This window comes from Lepidochelys kempii, chromosome 13 (genome assembly GCF_965140265.1).
Source record: "Lepidochelys kempii isolate rLepKem1 chromosome 13, rLepKem1.hap2, whole genome shotgun sequence".
NCBI lineage: Eukaryota > Metazoa > Chordata > Testudines > Cheloniidae > Lepidochelys > Lepidochelys kempii.
Window position 1 is genome coordinate 35374165 of NC_133268.1, and position 16464 is coordinate 35390628.

Genomic DNA, 16464 nt, shown 5'->3' on the forward strand with positions numbered 1-16464 from the left:
TGGGAGTCAAGGCAGGCTGGAGACAAGGAGGAGGATTTTCACAGGGATTCAATATCTAAGGATTACTCCTCCTGGTGTATGATGTGCTGGCATTTAAACAATGGTGGGCCCCAAACCAAAATGGAGTCACATGTGCTAACTTTTCCTTAACAGGTTGCATGCAGCCTTGCCCATCTTGGCTAGTAGGCACTGATGGACCTATCCTCCATGAATTGATCTAATTTGTTTTTGAACTTTTTTTGTATTTTTGACCTTCATAATGTAGGCAGTGTCAGAATGAGCTCCACCCTGACATCTGGTGGTGAGGTGTGGCAAATTGTGGAACTTCAGGGGCCGGTCTCATTTGCATAGGCACACCCACTCCACCTAGAATGAGGCCATAGCTGCCCAAATGGTCACTTTGGCTGCTGTGGGATCCCCAGTGTCTCTGTTATTGGGGCAGGAAGAATAAATTGTTATTACCCTGATTATGGGAACTGTGCTTGGAACTGTACGTGGCCTTTTGTTATGATAGAGGGACTCACCATCAACTAAGTAGCACTTGCTAGGCAAGGGTCATGAGTTCCAAAACTGTGTGAATGGAGAGAGGCTGGGGACAAGTATTAATACTTGGTGGCATGGGCCCCTGGGTGAGGGTCTTACATGCTAATTGCAATTCCTCCTTTCTCCACTGTGGAATATCAGAGCTAATTTTGATTCCATTAGGAGTCTAGTTACAAGCTGCTGAGCTCACTTTGGGCTAATGGTGCCCCAGCACTGAAGCTCCCCTACTACAAGCTGAATTCACCAAAGAGCTGAACTGACTAAGAGCTGAAATCACTGAGCATTGTGTTAAGTAGTGGGGGAGCCTGAAGATATATTGTGGAGCAGTTTGTGGGACGGCTGGTGGAGCAGCGGAGCCGAGCAAAGCGAAGTAGTTCTTGGGGTGGCTGGCGGGGTGGAGCAAAGGCCTATGGAGCTGTGGGGCGGTCAGCTTCAGATCATGTAAGGTGCCCCTTACCTCTTCCCGCCCCACCCCCCATCTCCACCCAGGTTGGGAGGTAAAGCTCTGCAGATAAACTTTTGAACTCTGGGGCTGCTCTGACCAGGGACAGAGACTTTTGGGTCATTGGACTTTTGGGACTTTGGGTGATTTGGGGTTGCTGGATTCAAGAACCAAAGGGAAAGGACACGCCCCAATTTGCTTGGGGTGTTTTTTTTTTGTCATGGGTTGTGTTACGAATCCTGTTGGTGGTGTTTCCCCAACATAATGCCACATTGTTTCTCTCTGTTATTAAAAGGCTTTTTGCTACACTCAGACTATGTGCTTGCGAGAGTGGAAGTATTGCCTCTTGGAGGCGCTCAGCGGGGGTGGTATATATTTGTCCCAGGTCACTGGGTGGGGGCTCGAGCTGGTTTGCATTGTGTTATTGGAATGAATCCCCTAGATATTGAACCTGGCCCTTGTTGCTGCCAACTCTGACAGGCAGAAGGGTTACAATAACATCCCCTGGCAATGAGTTTCACAGGTTTATTGTGCATTGTGTAATGAAGTGCTCCCACATGTTTGTTTTAAACCTGATGCCTATACATTTTATCAGGTGACCCCTGGTTCTTGTGTTATGTGAAGGGGTTATTAACACTTCCCTATTAACCTTCTTTGCACAATTTGTCATGGAGGAACAGGAATTGTGCTATGCTCCCACCTTTGGAATGGTCTCTAGGAGGAATCCCTTCAGTGTGCCACTCCCCCACGGGGTCTCACTCCTCCTCCAGGGTAGGTCATGCAGCCTTGACTGAACCTTGAGGGCTTCAGCACTCCTGCTGAGCTCTGTTCAGCGAGTTCAACCGAGACAGACTCCTGTTAGAGATTTGTCCACTCTTCAGCATCTCACCCAGTATTTGCAGTGACACTCAGGGCCTGGTCTACACTATGAAGTTAGGTGGAATTAAGCCATGTTAGGTCGATTTTATAATAAATGCGTCTACACAACCAACCCTGTTCCGCCAACCTAATGGGCTCCTAAAATCGACTGCTGTACTCCTCCCTGACGAGGGGAGTAGCGCTAAAATCGACCTTCCTGGGTTGAATTTGGGGTAGTGTAGACTCAGCACTGTGCAATTTGATGGTATTGGCCTCTGGGAGCTATCCCAGAGAGTTCCAATGTGACCACTCTGGACAGCATTTTCAACTCCGATGCACTCGCCAGGTACACAGGAAAAGCACCGGGAACTTTTGAATTTAATTTCCTGTTTGGTCAGCGTGGTGAGCTGAGCAGAACAGGTGACCATGCAGTCCCAGAATCGCAAATGAGCTCCAGCATGGAGCGAACGGGAGACACTGGATCTGACTGCTGTATGGGGAGAAGAATCTGTGCAGGCAGAACTCCGCTCCAGCAGAAGAAATGTTAAGAGTAACAAGAAGGGTTTCTTCAGGTATGTTAGCAACAAGAAGAGGGTCAAGGAAAGCGTGGGCCCCTTACTGAATGAGGGAGGCAACCTAGGGACAGAGGATGTGGAAAGAGCTAATATACTCAATGCTTTTTTTGTCTCTGTCTTCACGAAAAAGGTCACTTCCCAGACTACTGCAATGGGCAGCACAGCATGGGGAGGAGGTGACCAGGCCTCTGTGGAGAAAGAAGTGGTTCAGGACTATTTAGAAAAGCTGGACGAGCACAAGTCCATGGGGCCGGATGTGCTGCATTCAAGAGTGCTAAAGGCATTGGCGGATGTGATTGCAGAGCCATTGGCCATTATCTTTGAAAACTCATGGCGATCGGAGGAGGTCCCGGATGACTGGAAAAAGGCTAATGTAGTGCCCATCTTTAAAAAAGGGAAGAAGGAGGATCCGGGGAAATACAGGCCAGTCAGCTTCACCTCAGTCCCTGGAAAAATCATGGAGCAGGTCCTCAAGGAATCAATTCTGAAGCACTTAGAGGAGAGGAAAGTGATCAGGAACAGTCAGCATGGATTCACCAAGGACAAGTCATGCCTGACGAACCCAATTGCCTTCTATGATGAGATAACTGGCTCTGTGGATGAAGGGAAAGCAGGACTTGACTTTTGCAAAGCTTTTGATACGGTCTCCCACAGTATTCTTGCCAGCAAGTTAAAGAAGTATGGGCTGGATGAATGGACTATAAGGTGGATAGAAAGCTGACTAGATCGTTGGGCTCAACGGGTAGTGATCAATGACTCCATGTCTAGTTGGCAGCCAGTATCAAGAGGAGTGCCCCAAGGGTCAGTCCTGGGGCCGGTTTTGTTCAATGTCTTTATTAATGATCTGGAGAGTAGCGTAAATTGTACCCTCAGCAGGTTTCCAGAAGACACTAAACTGGGAGGAGAGGTAGATACGCTGGAGTGGTAGATACGCTGGAGGATACAGAGGGACCTAGACAAATTGGAGGATTGGGCCAAAAGAAATCTGATGAGGTTCAACAAGGACAAGTGCAGAGTCCTGCACTTAGGACAGAAGAATCCCATGCACTGCTACAGACTAGGGACCGAGTGGCTAGGCAGCAGTTCTGCAGAAAAGGACCAAGGGGTTACAGTGGACGAGAAGGTGGATATGAGTCAACAGTGTGCCCTTGTTGCCAAGAAGGCTAACGGCATTTTGGGCTGTATAAGTAGAAGCATTGCCAGCAGATCGAGGGACGTGATCATTCCCCTCTATTCGGCATTGGTGAGGTCTCATCTGGAGTAATCTGTCCAGTTTTGGGCCCCACACTACAAGAAGGATGTGGAAAAATTGGAAAGAGTCCCACAGAGGGCAACAAAAATGGTTAGGAGGCTGGTTCACATGACTTACGAGGAGAGGCTGAGGGAACTGTGATTATTTAGTTAGCAGAAGAGAAGAATGAGGGGGGATTTGATAGCTGCTTTCAACTACCTGAAAGGGGGTTCCAAAGAGGATGGATCTAGACTGTTCTCAGTCGTAGCAGATGACAGAACAAGGAGTAATGGTCTCAAGTTGCAGTGGGGGAGATTTAGGTTGGATATTAGGAAAAACTTTTTCACTAGGAGGGTGGTGAAGCACTGGACTGGGTTACCTAGGGAGGTGGTGGAATCTCCATCCTTAGAGGTTTTTAAGGTCAGGCTTGACAAAGCCCTGGCTGGGATGATTGGTCCTGCGTTGAGAAGGGGGTTGGACAAGATGACCTCCTGAGGTCCCTTCCAACCCTGATATTCTATGATTCTATGATTTTATGAAATGCTGATATATATGCTAAAATCACACAGGGCATGGTGGACAGAGGCTACACCAGGGACACAGAGCAGTGCCACATGAAAATTAAGGAGCTCAGGCAAACCTACCAAAAGACAAAGGAGACAAACGATCGCTCCGGGTCAGAGCCCGAGACGTGCCGCTTCTATGATCAGCTGGATGCCATTCTAGGAGGGGTCCTTACCGGTACCCCACAACTCTCCATGGATACCTGCAACATGGATGAGGATTTTGTGGATGAGGAAGAGGAGGAGGAAGAGGAGGAGAATGCGCAGCAGGCAACCGGCAAATCCATTCTCCCCGGCAGCTAGGACCTTTTCCTCACCCTGGAGGCAATACCCTCCCAGGGCGTATTGTTCCTGGACCCTGAACAATTGGGAGGCATTCGCGGCCAGTACAGCTACTGGAAAAGTCTGTTAATGTGTCTGGGGATGGAGCGGGAATCCTCCAGGGACATCTCCAGGAAGCTCTCCTGAGGTACCCTGAAAGCCTTTGCAGAAGGTTTCTGCAGGGGGACAGCCTTATTGTGTCCTCCATGGAGGACACTTTACCATGCCAAGCCAGTAGCAAGTGGCCTGGGATCATTGCAGCACAAAGCATGGCAGTGAATGGTCCTGGGTTTTGGTCACATTCATGCAACATTTGATCTTTATCTTTCTGTGTCAGCTTCAGGAGAGTGATATCATTCATGGTCACCTGGTTGAAATAGGAGAATTTTTGTAAGGGACCAGTAATCCCCTCTGTTTGGTGATCCCCAACACATTAGACCCTGGTCATGCTGGGCTGTTTGCACTTGGCTAAAAGGGATCATCCTGGAGAATAGCCATGGGGGCGGGGAGGAGGGGTGTGCTGCACATTCACACCAAAACTGCAGCCCCTTCTTTTAAACGGCAACCGCAGCCTCTCCTTTTAAATGGCAAACCCAACCGGCATTGGTTCCTATGGGAAAGGAGGGTGCTGCAGTTTGAAACCATTCCCATATGTTATGAATGCAGAAGAAGCCAACCCCGCGTACCCTTTGGCTTACCATGGCTGCCTGGAAACCAAATTCTGTTGCTCGTCGTGTGTGATGGGTCACATACCTGCAGGCACTCAATATAAAAGGCAAAATGCGAACTTGTACCTAAAACACATGTGCTGTCTGCTGTGAATTGCTTGATTGACTGTGAAAGAGTCTCCCTTTTTCTCTCAGAAATGTATCTGTTTAAAATCTACTCTCCCTTTTTTCCCCTCTGCAGCTGCAAATGTTTCTATGCTCCCCGCATCAACTCTGTCCCTGAGGTTATCGCAGATTAGAAGGCAAAAAAAACGCATTCGTGATGACATGTTTTCCAAGCTCATTCAGTCCTCCGGCACTGATAGGGCACAGCTGAATGCATGGAGGCATTCAGTGGCAGAGGTCAGGAAAGCATACAGTGAGCGTGATTGGAACATGCAGGAGGAGATGCTAATGAGGCTAATGGGGGAGCAAACAGACATGATGAGGTGTCTGGTGGAGCTGCAGGAAAGGCAACTAGAGTACAGACCCCCGCTGCATCCATTGTGTAACTGTTTGCCCTCCTCGCCAAGTTCCATATCCTTCTCACCGAGATGCCCAAGAACACGGGCAGGGCGGAGGGGAGAATGGATTACAGGAAAGTACATTCACCAAAGGGGGCTGGTTTGCATCAAGGACAAACACACACAACTGTCACACCATAGCCTGGTCAGTAATGAAACTTTTTTAAAGCCTCTCTGACGCGCAGCGCGCCGCAGTGTGCTCTTCTAATTGCCCTGGTGTCTGGCTGTTCAAAATTGACCACCAGGCGATTTGTCTCAACCTCCCACCCCGCCATAAACGTCTCCCCCTTACTCTCACAGTTATTATGGAACACACAGCAAGCAGTAATAATGGTCTAAGCTACTCAGCAAACTGCACCAGTGCCCCTTTAAACATCCAAAGGCACATTCTACCACCATTCTGCACTTGCTCAGCCTATAGTTGAACTGCTCCTTACTGCTGTCCAGGCTGCCTGTGTACGGCTTCATGAGCCATGGGAGCAAGGAGTAGGCTGGGTCCTCAAGGATAACTACTGGCATTTCAACATCCCCAAGGGTAATTTTCTGGTCTGGGAAGAAAGTCCCTTCTTGCAGCTTTCCGAACAGCCCAGAGTCCCTAAAGATGCGAGCATCATACACCTTTCCTGACCCTCCCACGCTGATGTCGGTGAAATGGCCCTTGTGATCCACCAGTGCTTGCAACACCATTGAGAAGTACCCCTTGTGGTTTATGTATTATTTTGCAAGGTGCCAAAGATAGGGATATGCGTTCCGTCTATCGCCCCACCCCAGTTAGGGAACCCCATTGCAGCAAAGCCATCCACTATGACTTTCTTAGCAGAAGGGTATTGATTGCCCTGGCTACTTGGATCACAGCAGCCCCCATGGTAGATTTGCCCACTGCGAATTCATTCCCGACTGACCGGTAGCAGTCAGGCATTGCAAGCTTCCACAGGGCTATTACCACTCGCTTCTCAGCTGTCAGGGCAGGTCTCATCTTGGTATTCCTGCGCTTCAGGGAGGGGGAAGCAACTCACAAAGTTCCATGAAAGTGGCCTTACACATGCGAAAGTTTCACAGCCACTGGGAATCATCCCATACCTGCAACACTATGTGGTCCCACCAGTCTGTGCTTGTTTGCCAGGCCCAGAATCGGAGTTCCACGGTATCAACATGCCCCGATGCCGCCATGATATCCCAATTGCCACATCCTTTCCTTTCAGGAACATCTGTGTCCATGTCCTCCTCACAATCTTTCTGGTGCTGGCAGCTCCTAGCCAGGCTCTGCACATACTGCAGGATAATGTGCGAGATGTTTACAATGCTCACAAAAGCAGTGCACAGCTGAGCGGGCTCCATGCTTGCCATGCTATGGCATCTCCACAGATAACCCAGGAAAAAAGGTGCAAAAAGATTATTTGCCATTGCTTTCAGGGAGGGAGGGAGGTGAGACTGACGACACGTACCCAAGACCACCCACAACAATGTTTTTGCCCCATCAGGCATTGGAGCTTAACCCAGAATTCCATTGGGCAGCGGGGACTGTGGGATAGCTACCCACAGTGCACCACTTCATGAGTCGATGCTTGCCACGGTATTGAGGACGCACTCCGCCAACCTAATGCACTTAGTGAGGACATGCACAATTGACTGTATAAAATCGCTTACTAAAGATTGACTTCTATAAAACCAACCTAATTTCATAGTGTAGACATGCCCTCAGTGTTAGGTGTATTAGTTACCTGGTACACAGGGAGCCCTTGGGTTGGCACAGAGATATGAAAGTTAAAGCATAGTCCAAGACCATTCTAGCTAGCTGTCAAGGTTCCTTCCCCACTCTGAACTCTTGGGTACAGATGTGGGGACCTGCATGAAAGACCCCCTAAGCTTATTCTTACCAGTTTAGGTTAAAAACTTCCCCAAGGCACAGATTTCTTTCTTGCCTTGGGAACCAGCTTAGGTTAAAAACCTGATACGCTGCCACCACCAAGCGATTTAAACAAAGAACAGGGAAAGAGACCACTTGGAGATGTCTTCCCCCAAAATATCCCCCCAAGCCCTACACCCCCTTTTCTGGGGAAGGCTTGGTAATAAGAGCCTCACCAATTGGTACAGGTGAACACAGACCCAAACCCTTGGATCTTAAGAACAATGAAAAATCAATCAGGTTCTTAAAAGAAGAATTTAATTTAAAGAAAAGATAAAAGAATCACCTCTGTAAAATCAGGATGGTAAATAATTTACAGGGTAATCAGATTCAAAACATAGAGAATCCCTCTAGGCAAAACCTTAAGTTACAAAAAGACATAAAAACAGGAATACACATTCCCTCCAGCACAGCGAATTTTACAAGCCAAAAAACAAAAGAAAATCTAATGCACTTTGTAGCTAGATTACTTACTAACTTTACAGGAGTTGGAAGGCTTGCATCCTTGATCTGTTCCCAGCAAAGGTATCACACAGACAGCCAGACCCCTTTGTCCCCCCATCCAGATTTGAAAGTATCTTGTCCCCTCATTGGTCATTTTGGGTCAGGTGTCAGTGAGGTTACGTGACCTTCTTAACCCTTTACAGGTGAAAGGGTTTTGCCTCTGGCCAGGAGGGATTTTATAGCACTGTGGACAGAAAGGTGGTTACCCTTCCCTTTATATTTATGACAGGAGAGCCAGAGCCCTGCCAAGCTGTAGTAAACCCGGTGTTCAGGCTCTGTCTATCTCAGGGTATGTCTACGCTGCCCATGATATAGCGCAGCCACAGCAGTGCTGTGACGTGGGCAATGTAGTCACAGGGAGACTCTCCCAGCGGTAAAAAACACCCACCCCAAATGAGGGGTAGTCACTTATCACCAGGAGCACAGCTCCTGCCGATTAAACACTGACTATACAGCACTAAAACTTTTATTGCTCAGGGGAGTGGTTTTTTCACACTCCTGAACAACTAAAGTTTTAGTGCTGAAAGGGGCAGTGTAGACACAGCCTAAGTCTGACCTCCTTGATCAGTTCAAGCCCAGACTCCTTGCAATAGCCAACTCTTATGACTCTCCCACCCTCTTCCCTTCCCAGTCCTTTGTTCACCAGCTGGGATCTTTGCTCAGCTTCCCTGCTGAGAGGTGAGGAAATCTCCTCCCTCTGGGTTGTTGCCTGCTAGGTGTCAATGTCCTGGAGAGATTGGCTTTGATATTGTCTCCTCCAATTTTTCATTGATATGGGGCTTGCCTCCGTTCGTCCTTTTAATGACCCATTCAGGCTCAGACAGCTAGGCGACATTCATACCTATGTCTCTCAGCCTGCCAGCAAACAGTCCTTTTTTCCCCACCTCCATTTCATCTCTAAGCTCACTGAACTTTCTACATAGCTCTGGATTCTAATTGTGATTTTGGGAGGGAATTTGCCTATTGAATAGGGGGACTGACAGTCAACTCTCCTGAGTTATGTTCCTGGCTGTGACAGGAACGTAGTCTAGTGGTTAGCGTGAGGGACTAGGGAGTCAGGATACTTGAGTTTGTTCCAGCTTGGAGAATTGAGTGTAGTCTACTGGGTTACAGGATGGGACGGAGGGGCAGGTTTCCTGAGTTCCGATTGTGGCTCAGAAGGGATGGGAGGTCTGGAGAGTACAGAAGGTGCTTGGCACCAGAGTTCGTGGGTTTTATACCCAGATCAGTCCCTAACTCACTCTATGACGTTGGTCAAGTGATGAGCACCTACAGCTCCCATTGGCTTGAACTGGAGTTGCGGGCACTCAACACCTCTGAAAATCTGGCCTCTAAGTCATCTCAATTTGGGCCCCCAGAAATATGGACACCACTGGTGCCAAAAGTACCAATGGGAGTTAGGCGCCTAAGGCTCTTTGAAGATCTCCCAGGCTTTGGAGGTTCCTGGACACTAAATCACAACTATTATGCCAACACATCTGTTTCCCAAAGGCGAGTCTCTCTCTTGTTTTCACATCAGGTTCCATAATGTCACTGATCCACCATAAATGATCCTCTCAGGTTGGCCTTACACGCTATTCCGTCTGACCATGCCAAGTGTGAATTCCCCCTGGACTCAGAGTCGCAAGAGGTCCTTCTTTCTTTGTGTCACACAATCCTGATCAGGTATTATTTATTTGTATTACAGTAGCAACTAGGAGCCCCATTCATGCACCAGTACTCCCCGGTGTTAGGCACTGTACAAACACAAAACAAAAGAATGATCCCTGTCCCAGAGAGCTTACAATCTAAATATAAGACGAGAGAACAGATGGATACAGACAGATGGGAGAATGCAAGGCAACTGTGAGACAGTATTGGTCAGCATGACAGGCAGTGGTCTTGGCAAACCAGTGGCCTAACCATTGTCACATTTTTTGTAGATATCACGGGAAAAAAGAGCTTCAAGGAGGGATTTGAAAGATGATAATGAGGTAGTTTTCAGCTGTTTACCAGGCACTTCTCCCAAGCATGAGTGGCAACACAAGAGACAGCACAAAGGGTCTCATTTGAAGATGTAACAAGCAGGTGATGGAGGCGGACATCCTGGGCCAATCGGAGGTGGGAGTCAACATCTCAACAGCAAATTAAAGATAACTGGTCTGGCAGGGCTAGGCCATGAAAGTGAAGACAAGGAGCTTGCCCTAGCACTGTATCTATGACTCAGAGCATTAACATGCCTGTTCAGTCTCTCTGCCACTCTCTGATCATTCTTCACAGTAGCAGCTGTCTGGGAGTCTTCTGGAGGATTTATTACATCAACACCTGAGTTCATATATTTGGGGTTTGAACTTTCAACTCTGGAGGCCCCAAACATGATCCTATGTTCACATTGTGGGGCTTCATGTAGGGCTACATTTTGGCTCCTGGTGAGGAAGTATCTAACTTCAGTGCCGAGCGCTAAATACTGATTGGCCAGGTATATACTGATTTTCAGAAGTGCTGAGCACCCACCGCTCCCATTGAATGAAGTGGCCCTCTGAAAATCAGGCCCTATATTTAGGGCTTTAAATTTAGGCCCCTAACTGGAAAATGTCAGGCCTGGTTTTGAAAGATGGTGAACATGCACAGTTTCAGTGCAACAGTTTCGGCACTCAAAAAAAGAAGTTAACCAAAATCAGATGACAATTTAAAGCATTCTGACTAGTCTGTGCAGGACCTGGAATTATAGGTGCCGACTCCATGGTTACTCCGGGGCTGGAGCACTGATGCAAAAAAAATCACAGCTAATTGGTGGTGCCACCAAACACCTGATCGGTGCCGCCGCCAAACAGCTGTTTGGCAGCTTGAGGGGGGGGGTTGGGGGAGGGGGGAACAGCGAGCGATGGGCGAGCAGGGGCCCTGGGGGAAAGGGTGGAGTGGGGGTGGAGCCTCCGGGCAGAGTGGGGGTGGAGCACCCACAGGGAAAAATAAAAGTCGACGGCTATGCCTGGCATTTCCATTTTGCGTAAAGTCCTGTGATTTTGAATCTGCTTTTGTTTTGCATTGGAACAAACCATCGAATTTTGACATTTCCTGGAAATGAAATTTTTGAAATAACTTTGTTTCAGGTCAATGGAACACAGAGGCAAATTTAGAGTAGAATAGAAAATAAAACAAATTGCAAAACGTTTTTTTTTTAAATAAATGTTTATCAGAATTTACACTCCTGCGGATTTCAGTGAAATGGCCAATCAGAAATTTTTCAACCAGCTCAAATTTTGACATGTGCTTGTGAAGGACAAATCCTTCTAAGGGCATTGGGGAAATAATCAGGTGCAGCAGCAATTTCTACAACTACAGCAGAAGATCAGCTTGCCCTGTACGGGACCTCCCTTCCACTGCTTGTGAATACGCAGGACTGGGGGAGTCCTATCTATACCTCCTGCACACCTAAACATGCCCCTTTTGGGCTATGAAGCACCTCATAATGGATGCATGAGCAGTGGATTACAGTAGCTTCCTGCTTGGATGCACTATGAATGGGAATGCACTCTGTTCACCCTCTCCCCATCCGAGTGGAAGAAATTCAACTGCTTCCAGCTGGCAGCCAGATTTTGGAAGGGAGCAATGGATCTAGTGAACTTAGTGGCTCCAGTGCTACAAACATAGGCAGGTAGAAGCAATCAGAGCCCAACAGAGGCCAGAAGATCCCAGCAGTGGACAATGGAGAGAAGCAGGGGCGAGCCCAGATCAGCAAAGGCTAGTAGAACCCAGTGCTGGGCAGTAGGACCGGCAGGGGCTGGTAGAACCCCACTGCAGCCAAAAGAGAGCAGCAGGGGTGGAGGGAGACCAGAAGACCAAAAGACTCCAACACAGAGCAGTAGAGACCATCAGAGACTATTACAGTCCTAGAGGGTGAGAAGAGCCCAGAGGATGATGATCAGGGAGCAGTGGAATAAGGATAATGCAGCCTGTTAGAATTCCCAGTAGTGGTGTCCCCAAGCCTCCCTCATGCAGTAGCAGCTATTGAGTGGGCCAAAGCTGGAGACTGGCCAGTGGCATAATCCCCCCGATTAGATTATCCTGGCAACTCTCCCACAGGCCTTGCTCACCTCCTGGTTCCTTAGGCTGTAGATGAGGGGATTGAGGAGTGGGGTGAGCACTGTGTAGAGCAGGGAGAGCGCCTTGCTGGAGTTCAGCCCCGTGCCGTCCCTGGGGACATGTACACAGCCACCAGCATTCCATAGAACAGCGTCACCACGGTGAGGTGGGAGGAGCAGGTGGAGAAGGCTTTGCGCCTCCCCGAGGCGGAGGGGACCCTCAGCACAGCCCAGCTGATGCAAACGTAAGAAGCGACTGTCAGGAGGAATGGGGAGGCTGGGATGAAGGACAGGAAGAACGTGATCATCTGGACCACGGAGGTGTCGGTGCAGGAGAGCTCTAGGAGGGGCTGGAAATCACAGAAGTAGTGGTCTATCTCGCAGGGCCCGCAGAAGCTCAAGGCTATATGCAACAGCTACACAATCCCCATAAACAGGAACCTGCCCACCCAGGACCCAACCATCAGCTGCCCGCAGACCCTGCCGTCCATGAGGGAAGGGTAGTGGAGCAGGCAGCACACAGCCAAATACCAGTCATAAGACATGGCTTCCAGCAGGAAGCACTCCACGGTGGCCAGGGCGCCGAAGAGATAGAGCTGCGCAAGGCAACCACCCAGATATATCATCACATTGCCTGTCTGGAGACCAGCGAGCACCACAGGGGAGATGTTGGAGGTGGAGACCATCTCCAGGCAGGAGAGGCTGGAGAGGAAGAAATACACAGGGGTCTGGAGATGGGGGTCCAGTAGCACCAGCACCATCAGGAGGAGGTTGGCAGCCATGGATATGATATAGACAGCTAGGAAGCCAGTAAAGAGCAGGATCCACAGTTCCTTGAGATCCCCAAATCCCAGGAGTAGGATGTGGGAGATGGTGGTGAGGTTTCCACTGCCTGTCTCCTGCATAGGGAGGGTCTGGGGGAAAGAGAGTCAGCAGATAATTATAAGACAATGAGAAAACTATCCATAAAACCTGCAGCTATGTGTCTTTGCGGGAAGTAGTGCTGTCTAGTGATTATAGCTGTGAAGGAGAGGAGTGCAGTCTAGTGGTTAGAGCAATGGAGGCCAGGAGTCAGGACTCCTGGATTATATCTTAACTCTGAGAAAGGCCTGAGATCTAGTGGGTTAGAGAAGGGGGTCTTAGCATCAGGACTCCTGGGTTCTATCCTATGTCTGGAAGGGCAATGGGGTTTAGCAAGGTAGAGGGAAAGTACTGGCCCTCCACCCCTATTGTGAATAAGAGGAAGTATCTTGAAGCTTGCTTCATTTATTTCTCTTCTTTCAACAATGTGACCTGGTCAAAACTCAGAATTTCCATTCCATGGGCAATCCTGACATTCTGAAATTGCCTTTCATCCCAGATCATAATGAAACAGCAACATTTCCAACAAAATTCTGACAAATTTCATTTCAGAGACAGTTAAAGAACCTTATCAAAATGTTGACGTGCTTTGTTGGGAGCACTTCCTGTTTACTTTATCATTTCTACTCGGTTCTATCTAGTCTATTAAACTTGAGATGATAGTCGAATCTCCATGCTTTGAAGTTACAGAAATAAAATACAGCACTTATTTGTCATAAAAAATGTGCCAAAATCGGTATGTTCCCATGAAACATTTACATTTTGTTGAATCAGCAAACTGAGAGGAAAACTGGTCATTCAGCAAATTGTGGAACAACTCCAGGCCCAACCTTTGCTGTGAACCCTGAGGATTCGGGACACCGTAGATAATAACTGATGATAGGTAGCACTATGTCAAGGTAAAAGCATGGGACTGTGTGCCAGGATAGGCCTCTCGTATCAAAAGGCTCAATTTTGGCCTTTGCCTCTGACTTGCTGGTGACCTTGAGTATGTCCCTTAACCTCTCTGTGCCTCACTTTTGTTATTTATTAAGTACAAGACACAGTGATGAACTAAGTCCTTTCCCTGGACAGTTTAAAATGTGAAGGGTCTTCACTGGGCATAGGGTCACACCCCAACAGGGGGAAATCTTTATCACAAGTGGGGCAGGGAGGCTTCAGCAGTTAACATGGGGAAATAAATGTAAACACTATTGTCCCTTGGCCTGCACAGGTAGCAGAGATCAATGATAAAAGTCAGAGATGTTTGTAGGGAATCCTGTTTATTTACAAAGAATGTGCAGAGGGCACTTTCCTCATTCAGCAATCCAAGTCTGCCTTCCCATTGAGTCCTGTGTCCAAAAGTAGCTCTGTCTCTTGGTTTTATCCCAAGGCTATGCTAACCCCAGTGTCATAAATATAAAGGGAAGGGTAAACACCTTTAAATCCCTCCTGGCCAGAGGAAAAACCCTTTCACCTGTAAAGGGTTAAGAAGCTAAAGATAACCTCGCTGGCAGCTGACCAAAATGACCAATGCGGAGACAAGATACTTTCAAAGCTGAAGGGGGGCGGGGAACAAAGGGTTCTCTCTGTCTGTGTGATGCTTTTGCCGGCACCAGAGCAGGAATGCAGGTCAGAACTCCTGTAAAGAGTTAGTAAGCAATCTAGTTAGATGTGCGTTAGATTCTGTTTTGTATAAATAGCTGATAAAATAAGTTGTGCTGAATGGAATGTATTTTCCTGTTTTTGTGTCTTTTTGTAACTTAAGGTTTTGCCTAGAGGGATATTTTTGGGGGGAGATGTTTCCAAGTGGGCACTTCCCCTGTTATCATTGTTAGACACTTTGGTGGTGGCAGTGTTTAACCTAAGCTGGTAAGAATAAGCTTAGGGGGTCTTTCATGCAGGTCCCCACATCTGTACCCTAGATTTCAGAGTGGGGAAGGAACCTTGACACCCTGCCTCTCTTGCTTTCTGCTTCTTTCTGCCTCTCACGCTCTTTCTGGAAATTAGACCCTTTTAAAGTGTCTCCAATTGGGCTCCCTAAAATCCTGGCAAATATTTTTTTGACAAATAATAGTCCAGTAGGTTTTTTCCTATCACTGGCATCCATTCTTCTTTAAAGACTATCCACATGGCCACACGACAATCCCCAGCCATACTGCTCCCTGAAAGAGCCACACAGAGCAGAAAATTGGGAAAAAACCTCTCATCAATGTACAGCAAATGCAGCAACCACAGTTAGAAACGGAGTTGGTTGGATGCTCTTTGATCACAAAAATTCTTCAGCAAATGTTGCTGTTCTTCACTGAATAATTTATGCCAAGTAGCAAATGACTAGTGATTTTCAGAGGGTAGGTACTCAGCACTTTCTGAAAATCAAGCCCTTGTAAAATGTCTCCTGTTGGGCACTGAAAAAAGGAGGCTTACAAAATCACGAGTTAAGTCTGAAAATCTTGGCCCTATCCAACTGATATTTTTTGCATATACAGATAAGAACATAAGGCCATACTGGGTCAGACCAAAGGTCCATCTAGCCTAGTATCCTGTCTTCTGATGGTGGCCAATGCCAGGTGCTTCAGAGGTAATGAACAGAAAGGCAATCATCAAGTGATCCATTCCGTCACCTATAGAGTAGTAAGGGGTTCTGGTTAAAATGTTTTAAAGCTCCTAAGTCCCATTTTCAAAAGCACCTTATTCACTTAGGAACCCCCGATGAAGGGACTTAGGCACTTTTGAACATTTTACCCTCTGTCTCACAATGCATTTTCAGTGCACCGTGGAAGCCTGAAGGGCGAAGGAAATGATTGTAGTTTAATATACCATAAATGTTACCTTTTTCCTTCACCAGGAATGTAGGATCGTCATGATGCAGATAGCAGCTGATGGGATCGTGTCAATTCATCTCTGTCTTCAGTTCATCAAGTCTTTTTTCAAGTGGTCGAGAGTTTGGTTGGAAGGAGACCAGCCACTGGCCAGAACCTGTGTCATTCTGGAAAAACAGCACTAGAAATGATGTTACCCTTTCCCTATTCTCTTTATAGGAGGCACAAACCTCCCCTGAGTGATCTTGTGAAAATCTCTTCCAAAGGGAATCATTAAAATATTGTGCATTTTTAGCATTTTTTTGAACTTAAGTACATGCCTTGGGGGACCAGCATTAAAAAAGAATCCTTTATATGTTTGTATTTTGTCCATTACTGAGCTTATTAATGAGAGCAAGTGGCCAGGACTTCATTTTACATCCATCAGAAAGATACATCCAGCAGTACAGCACTCCTGTGGTAAAATTGGAGAGAGTCCAGCGAAGGGCAACAAAAATTATTAGGGGTCTGGAACACATGACTTATGAGGAGAGGCTGAGGGACCTGGGATTGTTTAGTCTACAGAAG

General features: G+C 47.5%; 1 pseudogene; it reads right to left on the reverse strand.

Annotated features, from left to right (window-relative positions):
• Positions 1 to 12208: 12208 nt before the first annotated feature.
• LOC140897244 (olfactory receptor 11A1-like) lies at positions 12209 to 13140 on the reverse strand (annotated as a pseudogene).
• Between the last annotated feature and the right edge of the window lie 3324 nt (positions 13141 to 16464).